The following is a 16,585-nucleotide window of genomic DNA, read 5'->3' as shown; positions in this document are numbered from 1 at the left end:
AGTGGTGCTCCATATTACAGGCAACAAGGGGCTGCTCCAGAAAAGGGCACCCCAATTATTTTCACCCTCATGTGTAAAACCACTTAACCCATGCTATGGGTTTCCTTCCCTCCCCACCAGCAGCAGACAGTTATGGGGAATGCGGGTGGGGAAAAGCACAATGAAGGGTAAGCTTTCCTATCTGAGGAGGGACAACTTAGGTTGCATACACACATTTTACTCTAGAATCAATGGAGGGTGGGGTATTTGTTTTCTGTATATAGTCTACACACATACAGTGGTGCCCCGCAAGACAAATGCCTCGCAAGACGAAAAACTCGCTAGACGAAAGGGTTTTTTGGTTTTGTGTTGCTTCGCTAGACGAATTTCCCTATGGGCTTGCTTCGCAAGACGAAAACGTCTTGCGCTTTTTTCTTAAAGCCGCTTGAAGAGGCGCAGTTGCGACGGACCGTGCTTCGCAAGACAAAAAGACTCGCAGAACGAATTATTTTCGTCTTGCGAGGCACCACTGTACACACAAACACTACTGCCCTTGAAAAGTGCTTATTTATAAACTGGTTTCATTCCAAAAATAAAAAATCATTGCATGGATTGATTGATTGATTGATTGATTGATTGAGCATTATCCTGCTGGACACCAATGGAAACTGATGTAGACAGTCCCAGCAATTGGGTGGGGAGGTACCAAGATTGCAGTCAGCACTTCCTCCTCCTTTCACTCGGGGCACAAGCAGGGAGGAATAACCTAATCAAGGGGAGGGTTTTCAGATGTATATCAGTTAACCACACTCAGCCTTGTGGGTGGCAGGATCTAGAATCAATCTTGAATGAAAGCAGCATGCTGAAGATGAGCATGAATTATTCTGGACTGAGAAAAACTACAATCCTACAGAAGGGTGTGTACACAGCCTGGATGTTGGGATGCAATTTTTAGTGGCATCCCTGCATTGTTAGTAACATGAGGTCCCGGCATAACTTTTCAAAGAACTGTACACTGTCTTTCAACAATTACCTGAAGACCAACATTGTTGCTGATTGGTTACAGCACTACTTGTACTCACATAAAATATGCTTACAGAATTAGGACAGTCCTGCAAAGTTGTTTATTTTATTTACTTTATTCAACAAAACTTACACACTGCTTGATTGTAAGAAAATCTTCAGCAGCAGTTTACAAAAATAGAAAACAACACATTAAAATTATCAATAAAAAAGAGAAACAAGTTTTTAAGAACAACCAAAGGATTATTAAAAAGGAAATAAAACACAAGCAATCTTTACATGTCTGGGTAGGTTTGCCTACACAAATGCTTTTTAAGCAATACTGACTTTTACTAAGATTTCAGCCACGTGCCCTTTCCAATTTCTGACGTTTTCACTTGCATCACTATCTCCTTCCTATGAGCGATGTGATTGCTGACATTTGAATTCTGCACTGTCTTCAAATAGCTTTTCCCAGATCATCTCCCACTTAGGTATTCGCCAGACAACTCTGGGCAACCCAGAATTCCAAGACTTGCTTTCTGTTTTTTCCATAAATCGTTATCCCTAATGTTCAAGGAGTAGCTTTTTTATATCCCTCCTTACCTAGCTATGATAGAGGATAGTTCCCAAGGTATGATCTTCCAGTAAGACAGGGCTTGTACCACTTGGTATCTATCAAGTCAAGTACTATGACTTGCCGGGTTTTTGACAGCCTTATGGCTTTTGCTAACATAGGCGGGAGAAAGCATATATTTTTAACTGAAGCACCCTAAGCCATGTAAACTGATTTAGAAGTACTTTGGAATTTAAAAGTCAGAACTTGACATTATCTTGCGCCTGTCACATGGGCTGAAATGCAGACAAGCTAATCAAACATTCCGCACGTTGACATTACTGAGAACAAAGGTTTCTCGACTGCTGAATGCATGGCATTTGCTAACATTAGAACTGTTTCATATACTTCCTATAACCAGGGAGCGTTATCTTATCATAAAATAATTACTTCCACTCTCTGAAGCAGAAGCCTCATTAGACTATCAAAATACTAGCTTTCCCCATTAAAGCTACTTTTATGGTTGGTACTCTTAACACAGTTCCTCTATTGATTCCCTCCTCATTATTAAAATGAAAAAGAAATCCAAGGTCTTGTGCTGCTTTCCCCCCTATTGCTTTTTTTTTCTAAGCAAAAACACCCCAGCTACTTAGTTTTTCTTCAATGCTTTGATCAGTTTAAAAGTCTTCCAGATCAATAATGTCTCATTTGAATTCATTAGGAACTCCCAACTGAATACCATACTATACTCCTTATAATATACTTCTTGAGACTCATTAACCAAAAAAACAATGGCTCAGATGTACTGTAACACCTCTGGCAGTGAAAAATTATTTTTATTTATGTGATTTATTATCCCATCTTTCCTCCAAGGAGCACAATAAAGATGTGAAGAATTCATTTACCTTCTCTGAAATTTCTTCACTATCATTTTGACATTGTCATCTATGGTTAAGATCCTTCTGCCTCTTAGCTGATATGCTTCTAGAAATATTTGTAGTTTGTAAATATTATTATTTTTTACCAAATTACTCTTCAATTTCCTTCACTGCTTTATACTGTTATTTTGGAATAGAATTTATTGCTCTTTCAGAAGCGATCTTCTGGCATTTAAAAATCCATGACTTTGCTATTCAGCCGTGCTGGCATCCTTTTGCACCTAACTTCTTCTAACCTGTGGAATAGGTTTTGTTTTAAAACAGGAAGGTATCAAATGCAGGATAATGGGGAAAGTCCCCCAGAAGCTTTTTGCATCCATGTTTTAGAGATCGAAGACTCACATTCCACCATACAAATTTAGAACTTAAATGAGATTTTAGCATGTGTGAATTTGCAAAGATTAAGAAATAGTGATTATTGGAGACCAGACAAAAATGACAGCTCATAAAGGCGATATGTTGTATCCATGGCAACTGAAAGAACTTCCTTTGTTTTTGAACTGTTGTTCCACTTAAAATTTAGCATAAAATAATTACAATCCACTTCAGCAATGCATTCTTTGCAATTCAGTGACAGGAGGACAAAATACAACATGTGCTTAAACTTGCAACTCTGCAGTGAAATCAGTGTGTTCTTCCCATGACACGTTTCTTTCTTGCACTGTATTACACTAAAACACCCTCATATGGGAATCCAAGAATGATTTCAGGAACGCTTGCCTTGCAAAGAGATTCTGGAGGAAGTGCTGCATAAGTCAAGTCTGCAGAATTTGTGATCCAGCAAGCCACAGACAGCCCAAGAGACACATAGCATACGTTGCCAATAGATATTTGACACTCTTGCAAGTTTCAAGTTTCAAGTTTTATTACGGCCGAGGCCAGTGACACTAAATACCACAAGATCAAACAACAAGGAATCAACAACAACCTCAGAAAAGAAAGAAGGTTACACAAGGAAACTTCGCAGTGTGCCATTCAAATGACACTCTTGCAAAGCTGGGCAGATAGCAAAAGCAGGAAGCTTCACAACCCTTGATGAGTTGCTGTACATTGATTTACAGTGGTACCTCAGGTTAAGTACTTAATTCGTTCTGGAGGTCCATTCTTAACCTGAAACTGTTCTTAACCTGAAGCACCACTTTAGCTAATGGGGCCTCCTGCTGCTGCCGCGCCGCCGGAGCGCAATTTCTGTTCTCATCCTGAAGCAAAGTTCTGAACCCGAGGTACTATTTCTGGGTTAGCGGAGTCTGTAACCTGAAGCATATGTAACCTGAAGCATATGTAACCCGAGGTACCACTGTATTGTCTTTCTGTGCCACTTTCCATGAATGCCAAAGCTGTTTACAAACAACAAATAACATAAGAGCATCACGAGTACAGCACAAATCATATAATGTAATTAGCAAAACATCAGTAAAAGAATTACAATCAACCCAGACCTTGAGATCATCCTCTGAGATCCTTCTTCATGTGCCTCTAACACAAGAGGTCCAGAGGATGACAACACGAGAACAGGCCTTTTCTGCAGTGGCTCCTCATTTGTGGAATGCTCTCCAGAGGGAGATTCAGCTGGCATCTTGATTCTACACCTTCAGGCACCAAGTGAAAACATCCCTCTTCAACCAAGCCTTTGGCTGATTAAAATCAGCAGAGCGGAGGAGGGGTTATTGGTTTGTGGTTTTTCCTCACCCCTTGTTTTAATCATGAATTTTGTGTTTTTATATTGTATTTTTATGTTGTGAACTGCCCTGAGGCCAACGGATGAAGGGCGGCATACAAATTAAATAAATAAATACATAAATAAATAAATGCAACTAAAATTAAGTTCATACATGCCTACTTCTCCCCAATGACTAATGATCTTTTACTCTAGCCAGTTCGCTTAAATACACATACACATCCATCACAGAGGAGGACCCTGATCTAACAGAAATACCCCCAGATATGTTTCTGCAGGGGAGCTTTTTCACCACCCATGCAAATAACTGGTGTGGGGCCCTGATCCAGATGGGGGCTGTAGAAAAGCCAAAGGGCTACAATTCTCTCTCACCCCCAAGGTCCCATTCCAGTTTGGGGAGATCACACTGGAAATTGTTTTAGAAAGATGCACACCACATACAACGCAGAAGATGCTTTTCTTCTCTCCTCTCTCTCTTTCTCTTTCTCTCTCTCTCTCTCTCTCTCTCTCTCTCTCTCTCACACACACACACACACACACACACACTCTCACACACTCACACACTCACACAGAACTGAATACCTCTTTTGAGATGGCTTATGAGGTGGCCAAGGTTCATTTTCCCAGGTGGCTTGTTCCCAAGGGCTCCTGGATAGAATTGAATCCGTCTACCAACATTTTATATGTGGGGTGGATACATGAGTGACAGAGTGTACCTGCTCCCATCTTGTTTAGTTTTGACTTTAGCTAGAACTCTAGAAGGATCAACATTAGAGCCAATCTTTAGTGTTCTTGAGAGATGCTACCTTACCAGAATAATCCAGTGTGCATAATTCTTTTCCACCAAAATGCATTGAAATGTTTACTGTATATAAATTCAATAAATAAAAATGTTGTTAAAGTTCATTACATTTTTCAATCCCATTTTTGAGAGTACACCCCTCCCCCCATCCTTGTCTTTTAAATGCAACATCAGTGTTGCAAAATCCAGAACTCACTTCTAATAGGGATGGTTTGCTCATCTTCTTCTTCAACTGCCTGCGCTCTCTTCCCCTTACATGCTCTGCTCCCCCTTCCTCTTTTCACACACCACCTACCCTCTGCTTCTACAGCTCATGGTGAGTAAGGGCCAAATTACATAATTGGAACTGCTAACTATTTTCCTTAAAAGAAGAACAAGAACAGGTGCTAAAGATGCAGTCAGCCAAAGGTGGGGAGATGTACGGAGAAAGCTTGATTTACAAATGACAGTAAGCTTGCCTGCAAGGGAACCCAACGATAAAGTGCTTTTAAAATGCATGTGTGATTTTGGCCCAAGTTAGTGGCTCAGAGATTGCAAAATGAGTCAAGAATCCATTCCATGGCCAAAGTGAAGCAGACCACATTTCTGTCAATGGTTTCCTTCCTACTGTTAAGTTTGTATAACACAGAGGCAGCGTTGGACAGAGCACATCCCTTGTACAGAACCTGGAGAGATTCAGTGTGGATAGATTCACTTCTAGAAACAGGGTTCTGAAAGTGCAAGGAAGAGGAAGTGCCCATTATGGTTTGTTTTTTTTAAATAAAAAAACGGATTTGCTACTGAAGCTGTGTGTGCTGGGTTCTCCCATTCCTTTCTCATCTTAAAAGAGTCAATAGCATTTCAAATTCAATGAGAATGTAAATGTCGTGCAACCCTAGTCCAGCAGTACACAAGACTCACCCACTAGCCGTTTTCATTCTCAACAGGTGACTAGAGTAAACATCTTTACCTTTTACCTGGAGTAAAAGTCTATATTACAGCCCATATTTAAAAATTTACAAGCTTCAGTCTGTGGGTCACTGAATGTCACTGGTTTTAGCATAAAGGGAAAAAAGGAGGGCGGTGGGGAGAAAAGCCCCATGTGCTAACATGCCAGCAGCATTTCTTTTTACAATTCAAATGTGTTTACACACATTTCTTCTTACGACAAATTGCTCTGGTAATTCAGTTTTAAACACTAAAATGCACAAGTACGTATAAACCCAGTGAAACAACCAGCAGCACCTCTTCTGTTCAGAGACACCAAGAGTGCCTCCAGATGGCCCTCTGTGCTATGCAATGGTTGTTATTCCTATACCAGGTATGGTAGGAAAAGCAAATGTCTCTCTTATAGAGAGACGGAAGGAAAGAGGGACAGAATCTGGTGTTGCCTGTAGCACCTCTGACCATTATTCAAGGGACCCCAGGATGCCACAGCACACTGGTTGAAAACCAAATGATCTTCAGTGGGCAGGCAGTTTCCAATTCCTATGTTGCCAGTAAAGATCTCTTTGTAAAGTGGCACCTTAACTAATAATTTCCTGAGGTTCACTCCACTTTCCTTTTTCAAAATCCGCTTTGCCTCCTGATATGTAACCCTCCTCTTTTGTGCCACCTCTAAGGGAAACAGAAGGTGAGGGCTTTGCTTTTGTTTCCACTGATGAGATTTGGGGATTTATGGGAGATCACCCACCATTATCTTTCTCTACCTAGTTTCTTTTTTTCTATATCCTCACCCACCCCCTGCACAGTGACTTGTGCATACTTTCACTTTCACCCCTCATCACCCCTGGCTGTTTTGCCATCAATATAAAGGTAAAGGGACCCCTGACCATTAGATCCAGTCGTGACCGACTCTGGGGTTGCGGCACTCATCTCGCTTTATTGGCCGAGGGAGCCGGCGTACAGCTTCCGAGTCATGTGGCCAGCATGACTAAGCCGCTTCTGGCGAACCAGAGCAGCGCACAGAAACACCATTTACCTTCCTGCCGGAGCGGTATCTATTTATCTACTTGCCCTTTGATGTGCTTTCGAACTGCTAGGTTGGCAGGAGCAGGGACCGAGCAACAGGAGCTCACCCTGTCGAGAGCCAGTGTGGTGTAGTGGTTAAGAGCGGTAGTCTCGTAATCTGGGAAACCGGGTTCGCGTCTCCGCTCCTCCACATGCAGCTGCTGGGTGACCTTGGGCCAGTCACACTTCTTTGAAGTCTCTCAGCCCCACTCACCTCACAGAGTGTTTGTTGTGGGGGAGGAAGGGAAAGGAGAATGGTAGCCGCTTTGAGACTCCTTAAAGGGAGTGAAAGGCGGGATATCAAATCCAAACTCTTCTTCTTCTTCTTCTTCTTCTTCTTCTTCTGTCGCGGGGATTCGAACCGCCGACCTTCTGATTGGCAAGTCCTAGGCTCTGTGGTTTAACCCACAGTGCCACCCGCGTCCCAACGCCATCAATATAGCTCCTACCTAAATGTTGCTAAAAATGCAAGTGAAAAATGGGCATGTTGTGGCTGCCTCCAGTTGTGGTTCCAGGTTGGCACTCATTTCCTAAGAAATGTTTGCCTGCCTTTCTTGGGAGCCTGTGTGGTGTAGTGGTCAGAGTGCTGGACTAAGACCTGGTAGACTGGGGTCCCAGACCCACTCCCATCAGGAAGTTCACTGGGTCATTCACTGTCTCTCAGCCTAACCCATCTCACAAGGTTCTTGTGAGGATAAAATGTGGCGAGAGAGAACCACATATGCCTTCTTAGCTCTTTGGTGGAAAGGTGGTATATTAATATAATGTTTCTTTGAAAATCCTATGTTTCATGAAATTTTATTTATTATGCAAATAAGAAATCAAGTCAGATGAGGGAGCTTTCTTAGCACCCAAGAGGAAATAGGAGCCTTCCATCAGGTTGGGGACTACAACTGCTTTCAGGGAATGCAACGCCTTCCTGCATTGCAGGGGGGTTGGACTAGATGACCCTCATGGTCCCTTCCAACTCTACTATTCTGTGATTCCATGCTATACCATGATTCCCTCAATGAACTTTGTTTCAGCAAGGCCCCTCATCCTCTCCTCCCATATGGCTGGGGCAGAAACAAAAGAAGTAGCCGAAGGGCACAGGCAGGCACCAGGGTCAAAGGACAAGTAACTGCTGCTGCGGCAAGGGGCATGGGAGAAAGGGGAAGGGGAAGGGGAGGGGAAAGAGGGAAGCAGCCAACTTTCTGGATTGAAACTATAAAAAAAAAGTAAACGCATTTCAGTACATTGCTCCAGCAGGGCAGGTGTTTCCCAAGTGGGCAAGCAGGGGGGAAATCGATATGAGGAGGAACAATGGAGGGGGAGGGGAAGAGGAAAAGAGGATGTAAAGAGGCACAGCACTCAGCCAATGAAATACAACAGCGCACATCAAAGCCACTTCTTAAAACATGGGGCTTCTTTTAGAAAAGGGGAGGGAATAGCACTAAAAGCCGTGCACGCCTGTGAAGATTGCGAGAACAAAAGAGAAGTGCAAACATTGGGTTTGGAGAGCTTCCAGGATATTTGAGTAAGATCAGTGCAGCCAACAAAAATATTGACCTTGTGAAGATGAGCAAACTAGGGGTTCCTACTAAATGAGTTTTAGTTCACTCAGTACATTTTCTGTACCCAAGAGCAGCCCTGGCCACCATCAGAAACCCATTCAAGGTATGCTAACTAATACCTATAAAGCCCTAAATGATGTAGGACCTATGTTTTTAAAGGTCACTTCTCCCTATAAGCAGCCTTCCTGGGTCGTTAGAGCTGCAGGAGAAGCCATTCTGAAGGTATTGCCACAAGATACAGCTCATTGAGTCAGGGTAGGGTCTTCTCTGTAGTGGCACCTGGCTATGGAATTCCATCATTGTATGATTTTCTGCACCATCTGCAAGCATCTCTTCACTACGTTTTTGAGGGGTGACTGATTTGGTTTTGGTCAGCTTTAACTAAGGAATGCCCATACATATGTTTGGGTTTGACAAATAAACTGCAAACCTTACTACAAAATTGTCTCAATCTCGCAAACATGGCCTGAAGATTATTTGCCTCTGTCACACATTCTTCAGATTCTCCTGCGTGGAGCCAAATTCATTTGCGATGTTAATTCATGAATGTAATGTACAAAGAATTTGATGACAAAAATAAGCCTAGTGGAGTCCTCCTTCAAAGCAGGATTTTATTCTGATTATTTGGATGCCTGAAACACCAAGAGTGGGAAAAAGCCTAACTGCATGCTCAAAAGACCTCCAATGTGTCTCGGATAATTTCCAGTTCTCTTGGAAAGCAAGATTATTTACTGCAGTAATAAGGTCGCCAGTAAATCTTCAGCTGAGCTATGCTACTGGACAGCTGGTAGTGAAACATGTCAACAAGCAGGGTACTATAGTAAACACAGCTTTTCTTTGTTTTGCTTTAAAGGGCAGGGGAAGTATCACAAATATCTGCCCAGTTTATCCCTTTTTAATTTCTTGTCTGCAACTGAACTCTGCACCGCAAGCATACCAATCAACTTGCCTGAGAGATAATTTTGCTTCCTGAAATAAAGAATAAGCAAAAATCCACAGACAAACATCTGTACAGTGGACACTTCAAATGCAACCATATGGTGGCTGCTCCACATTTCAGCTTTTGTGTGCAACAACCGGCCACCACAAAATCTCACACACGGCCACATGTTCCTCAGGTGGCACAAAGAAAGAGTCACTGGATCTTTGTGGTTAGCTGCTGCACATGAATGAACACAGCTGCCTCCATATGGCTGCTTTTCAAGCAAACACCAGCACTCCCTTCTTCATATTCCTCCTTTAGATAAGGGAAGCGGGGGATTTGTAAGCGCTTGTGACTGTTTCCTTTGCTACAAAGCTGGAAGGATTTTTTGTTCTTTCAGAAGTAGCTAACACAGTGCCCTCCAGATGCTGCTGTAGTATCATCATCCCTGAACAATGGTTTAACTGGCTGTGGCAGTTGTAGTTCCCAACACATCTGGAAGGTACCACGTTGGCTCTCTTCGCCCTGTGAACTCATTCCAGAGCAAGGCAGTCACATACATGCTTAACAATACTGAGCAATATTTCAAGGGAAATAATGTATAGTACACTAGAAAATAAATTATTTGGTCTGATTTATGTGTTAGGTTTAGCTTAACAAAGCCAGCATATAATTTGAGGAGAAACAAACAGGTAGGTTCTCTCTCTCTTACTTCAGGCTTAGTACATAGCAGGAAGACATTCAACCAAACATACAGAGGAAAAAAGCCCTCAGGGCTATACAGCCAATCAGAGTACCGTGCTACTTCAGCAAACATCCCACCACTCTGCCTGGTTGCTAACTTACACCTCCAGTTGTCCCCTTCTTGGTTAGTTGGCCTTAATAGAATTTACCCTTTAGTTGCACACAGTAAGATATCTGCTGCTGCACCCCAATGCATTTTCCACAGGGAATTCCCAATGGTCAAAGCTTACTGCTGAATGCTCCTGTGTAGATTTTACCTTTGTAAATTATGAAAGGAGATGACCTTTGTGGAAGAAGAGAGTTGCTTTTGAAACATGGCACCATTATTTATTTTGTCACAAGAATACTGGTCAGGAATCCACTGCATAGGTTATACAACATGAATACTTTAGCAGAAGAAACGTATTATGTTACACTTGAAGGATATATTTCTGTGTATCAGATTCCTATGTATAATGTGGTCTATATAGACTACTAAGCAAATATGTTACAAAAGAAATCAATTCAGCAAACTACATGGAATTTACTTTCAAGTACAGTGGTGCCCCGCAAGACGAATGCTTCGCAAGACGGAAAACTCGCTAGACGAAAGAGTTTTCCGTTTTGGAGGTGCTTCGCAAAACGAATCTCCTATGGGCTTGCTTCGCAAGACAACAATGTCTTGCGAGTTCCTGCTGTTTTTTCCCCTTCCCCCCCTTTTTCTAAGCCGCTAAGCCGCTTATCAGCTGATCCAATCAGCAGATAAGCCTCTAAAAGCCTCTAATAGCGCTAATAGCGCTAATCCGCTAATCCTTCAATGGGCTTGCTTTGCAAGACGAAAAAAAACCGCTAGACGAAGAGAATCACAGAACGGATTCTTTTTGTCTTGTGAGGCACCACTGTAATGCATTTGCACTGGAGAGTTAATGAAGTACCCAGATATAGATTTCCTACTCAGAGGCTGTCACAGCATCCAGTACAATAATCTTAGCAGCACATTGGAGTTATACATTACACAACTTGCATTTTTCTTTTCTTTTTTTGTCAAGAGTTTTACTAACAAGGAACATTTGCAGAACCCAAGCATATAAAAAAAGAAAAAGATTAACATTTGGAAAGCAATGATAAAGTCTAGTCATTGGAATAGATTAAACTCACCAGAGAAGCCATCATCTCAGAAAATCTGCTCAGAAAAGAATGTGTTAATTTGGTCGTACCATGTTTAACCTCAGTTCTTTCCCCTTAGCCAACTTCCTGTTCGTATCTTAAATGCTAACACATCTATCTAGTGCAGGGGATGAAAAGTTTAAAAATTAAAGACCTAGCAATGTCTCACTTCCTTTGTGGCTTTTAAGGCTAAAAGAAATGAGTAGCAGTATTGTCTATCAAAAAAATATTCCTTTGAAACTTCAAGTGTTATTTATAGAACTGCTTAAACCTAATCTTAAAGGTAAAGGGACCCCTGACCGTTAGGTCCAGTCACAGACAACTCTGGGGTTGTGGCGCTCATCTCGCTTTACTGGCTCAGGGAGCAGCGCACAGAAACGCCATTTACTTTCCCGCCGGAGTGGTTCCTATTTATCTACTTGCACTTTGACGTGTTTTCGAACTGCTAGGTTGGCAAGAGCAGGGACCAAGCAACGGGAACTTTCCCTCTTGCAGGGATTCGAACTGCCAAGCAACTGATCGGCAAGCCCTAGGCTCTGTGGTTTAGACCACAGCACCACCCGCATCCCTAACCTTAGGGGCAAACAAAGTTTAAGATCTGTGTACTACAACCAGGATAGTGAAATATTAATTAAATTCAGCCATTCCCTCTTCCATGCCCAAACAGTAGTAGACTGGCACCGTGAGAGCCTTCATATTGCCAGTCAGCAGTGGCAGGAAGATGTTTAGGGAGGGGTTCCCCACACACACACACAAAATGAAAGGCTATTTTCAAGGACTGGGAAAGGCAGGCAGACCTAACAAGCAATAGGTAATGACTACTTTGCAGAGCATGAATACTTATCTCATAGCTCAAGCACTAGACTTCTATCATAGTCTCCATTTCTCTTGGTGTTGTTAGACCAGGCAAAGACGATTTTTATTATGTATTACTTTTTCCAGTTAGATACAGCCAATTCTAACACTGGATACTAGAAAACTGAAGGAAATGAAAGCTTTTGACTACAGTCATTTCATGCAGTGGAGATGTAGAACAGTCAGTAATGACCCTCCTACAGATTTCCTCCACTGACCTCTATTGGTTGAAAAGATTTAGTGCAAGTTAAAGAGGAGCATATTCCTACATTGTTTCAGTAAATAATACAGTGGTGCCCCGCAAGACGAATGCCTCGCAAGACGAAAAACCCGCTAGACGAAAGGGTTTTCCGTTTTTTGATGCGCTTCGCAAGACGAATTTCCCTATGGGCTTGCTTCGCAAGACGAAAACATCTTGCGAGTCTTGCGATTTTTTTCGCTCCCCCCCACCTTTTTCTAAGCCGCTAAGCCGCTAATAGCCTTTTAGCCGCTAAGCCGCTAAGCCTTTAACAGCCGCTAAACCGCTAATAGCGTTAATCCGCTAATAGTGTTGCTTCAGAAGACGAAAAACCGCTAGACGAAGAGACTCGCGGAACGGATTATTTTCGTCTTGCGAGGCACCACTGTACAACACAGTAAGACACAGAATAACATGTTTCTTCAGTTGTTCTAAACCTCCTGACTAGGTGCTCTCTTCTTTCCTATACTTTTTCAAGAAAGCTATACAGTATAAGCATATCATTTATGAATCGCTTCCCATGAAGCATGTTGAAAAGATTTCACAACACACTAAGTTATTTACCATGCTTCATAATTCTGTGTTCCACTACTGGTCTTTGCATCTTTCATATAAAACTATCCAGTACAACAGCAGTAGAAGCAGCAGCAGCACAGAAGTGACAATAATACCCATTTTCTGTGTTAGCCATCCTACTTGAAGTCTTAATGAATCATCTATTGTGGCATGCAATTAAATCATTTGTTTTGCATATATCTGCATACCACTTAAACACTAGAGCAGTTTCTATGCAGTTAACAAAACCATAACCAAAAACAACTAATGAGAATTAAAAGAGGAGTTTTTTTGCTGATAATAATTGAATGTTAATAGACCTTTGGAATTGTTAATTTAAAAACAAAACACATTTTGCTGAAAACTATGGTGTTTCCTTTTCTTTCTTTCTTTTTTGGTAGTAGCAAAATATAACATTTTCCTGCTGTCACAACATGTATTGGAAATTGTTAGTTCTGTGACTACAGGCTGCATTAGCTAACAGCACTCAACAAACATTGCTTGATAATACTGATAGAATTTTTGATCAATAACATGGATAGAACCATAGGATGACATTACTGAGTATTGCCACCGTCCTACATAATTTGTGACAAATACAATCACTGAGAACATGCACTAGACAAGGCAGTTCTTTGCTCCCGACCCCCAGCATTTTAAAACCTTCCCGGGACACGGGGAGATTTTAAAATGCTGGGGGTCGGCAGCGCTTCGCTCCCGACCCCCAGCATTTTAAAATCTCCCCGGGACAGGGGGAGATTTTAAAATGCTGGGGGTCGGCAGCTAACGCTTCGCTCCCGACCCCCAGCATTTTAAAACCTTCCCGGGACACGGGGAGATTTTAAAATGCTGGGGGTCGGCAGCGCTTCGCTCCCGACCCCCAGCATTTTAAAATCTCCCCGGGACAGGGGGAGATTTTAAAATGCTGGGGGTCGGCACCTAACGCTTCGCTCCCGACCCCCAGCATTTTAAAATCTCCCCGGGACAGAGACTTCTCTGCTGTCCCTTGGAGATTTTAAAATGCTGGGGGTCGGCAGCGAACGCTTCGCTCCCGCCCGCCAGCATTTTAAGATCGCCCGGGGCAGGCGGGGGGGGGGAAGGCAGGCGGGGGGGAGCAAAGACTTTTGCCCCCCGCCGGCCTTCAGAAGAGGTCCTCTTCTGAAGGCCGGCTGTGGGCGAAAGTCTTTGCTCCCGACCGCCAGCATTTCCCTATGGGCTTTCGTCTTGCGATGCAAGCCCATAGGGAAATTCGTCTTGCGAAGCGCCTCCAAAACAGAAAACCCTTTCGTCTTGCGGGTTTTCCGTCTTGCGAGGCATTCGTCTTGCGGGGTACCACTGTATGTGCTTTTGTAGACTAGAGTTCAGTTCATCAGATGCTAGACTCCTACTGTTTTAACAGCAGGAGACCAACATGACTACAGTGGTACCTCAGGTTAAGAACTTAATTTGTTCCGGAGGTCCGTTCTTAACCTGAGGTACCACTTTACCTGCTGCTGCTGCTGCTACTGCTGCTGCTGCCGCTGCCACCACCGCCGCACGGTTTCTGTTCTCATCCTGAAACAAAGTTCTTAACCCGAGGTACTATTTTTGGGTTAGCGGTGTCTGTAACCTGAAGCGTCTGTAACCCGAGGTACCACTGTATTTATCTTTTGGTCAGTTTCCAGGTGATTTGAGGGACAGAAGAAAAGACGCTGAATCACTAATGGAATTTAATATCTCCTTCTAAGGCTTATAGGCAAGAAAGACGAATGAAAATTCATCCCAATGTGATAATTTAGCAGAGCAATATATATGGAATGTCACTATTGGCTCAGCCCCCAATAAACTGGGGAAATCGCCTCTCTGCAGATGCAGATGCCGGAAATCCCGCATGCACGATGCCACCCACGGAGGGATATCTGCTGAAGTGAACCAGTCCAGGCAAGGTAAACCTTGCCAACCCCTGGTTTATTCCATCCAACTCTACAATTCTATGATTCTATGTTCTTGTTCAGATCAAGAATGTAGATTTGTGCCCCAGGAGTTAGATTTGGTACATAGGCCTTTTTTCTTGCCTTTCAGAATCTTAAGAAAAGAAGGGTGAGGGGTGAGAACACACTTGCAGAAGGGTAGTCATGTCCTTTTATTTCATGCTAAACTTCTTCCCTTCCCATGGAAATAAAACTACCAGAATAACTGATAGAGGGGGTTCTCTCTAATCCAAGCAAATTTTATTCACTCAAACAGCAAGAAGAAGAAGAAGAAGAGGAAGAAGAAGAAGAAGAAGAAGAAGAAGAAGAAGAAGAAGAAGAAGAAGAAGAAGAGCAGCAGCAGCAGCAGCAGCAGCAGCAACAACAACAACAGAGAAATGGGAGTATCTTCAAGAGTTAGAGAACAATTATGTGTATGGCTACTCAGAAGCAACACAAGTACTGCAGCTCAATAACTGTGCAATCCTCCGCAAAAAAAGCTCAAGAACTCTGGGCAATCTCCCCCCATTTATTTTTAGTCCCCCAAAATAGGGGGTGTCTTATACATGGGGGCGTGTTATACATGGAAAAGTATGGTCACTAACGACACACAATTACAAGTCACCAGAGCAGTTCATTTACAGGCATCTATCATACACTGAGAAATAAATATTTTTTAAAGCCAATAATTTAGAAGGGGAAAAATCCCCACCTTCTACCTGAGCCTTTTCCATAAGCCTATCAGGATATCTTCAGAAAAACAGAAGCAGCTTTGCAAGTTTTGTAGTAACTACCAGCTATCTGATATGCAGTGAAACTTTTACAAGCTATACCTAAACAAGTAATGCCAACTTTCACTTTACAAAGAGATGTAAACTGCAAGTACCTATGTTGGCTTATTAGGGGAGAAATGAAAAACATTCTCGCGGCAGACACATTAGGATCAACTAAAAAAAAAAGAGCTTGAGTGAGCCGACATTCAAATTCATTATAATTATTCATAGGGCATAGAAGAGAGAGGGAATCAAGATGATGATTCAGGGCACAATGACAAAATATTACTCTGCAGTTTGCAATAGCATGTGGGAGAGCTATTATGCAGTCGCATGCACACTTAGCGTGGGAGTTGAGCTCCACTGAAACAGAGTAGAACTTCCAAAGCCAACATGCATAGAATTCAGCTATTAATTACGTTAGGGCAATGCCTGGAGAAAGACCTCAAGTTTCCACAAGGTTACTCGCACAAAGATAATGATAACAAAGATATCCCCTTAAGTATCTTTGATAAGGTTTAAACAGGAAGGTGAGGTAATAAATGATAAAGCATCTGCTCAACAGGAGATATATGGTATATTAGTCCTACTTTCCTATTTCTGGTGGAATTTAATTTTCTTTCTGCTGCTTAGGTAATTTTTAGTTGAAAGTGAATTTATTTTTAAATGTGCACTTGCCTGCACTGCAAGATATGAAGCAACCAGGTATTCAGAGACTCTCCTCTGAAGCTGCTCTGGGCACCTACTGCAGCCATGAAGCCTCCTCAAGGTCAGAGGGAGGCAACAGGTAAGATGGGAGAGAGCTTGAGTCAGGGAAAAGCAGTAAGAAATAACCCATAATTCACTATGAGATTTCACAGGCACTTAACTACTAAATTCCATATCCGAATCTAGACACAGAATTCC

General features: G+C 42.5%; 1 protein-coding gene across 5 annotated transcripts in view; it reads right to left on the bottom strand.

Moving 5' to 3' along the window:
- Positions 1–16,585, bottom strand: part of FGD4 (FYVE, RhoGEF and PH domain containing 4) — a 116,160-nt gene that overhangs the window by 83,952 nt on the left and 15,623 nt on the right. The gene's annotated exons all lie outside the window — the stretch shown is intronic.

The sequence above is a fragment of the Podarcis bocagei genome, assembly GCF_964188305.1.
Source record: "Podarcis bocagei genome assembly, chromosome: 10".
NCBI classification, from domain to species: Eukaryota; Metazoa; Chordata; class Lepidosauria; order Squamata; family Lacertidae; genus Podarcis; species Podarcis bocagei.
Note: the sequence above shows the minus strand (reverse complement) of the source record. Positions and strands in the feature narration are given on the sequence as shown.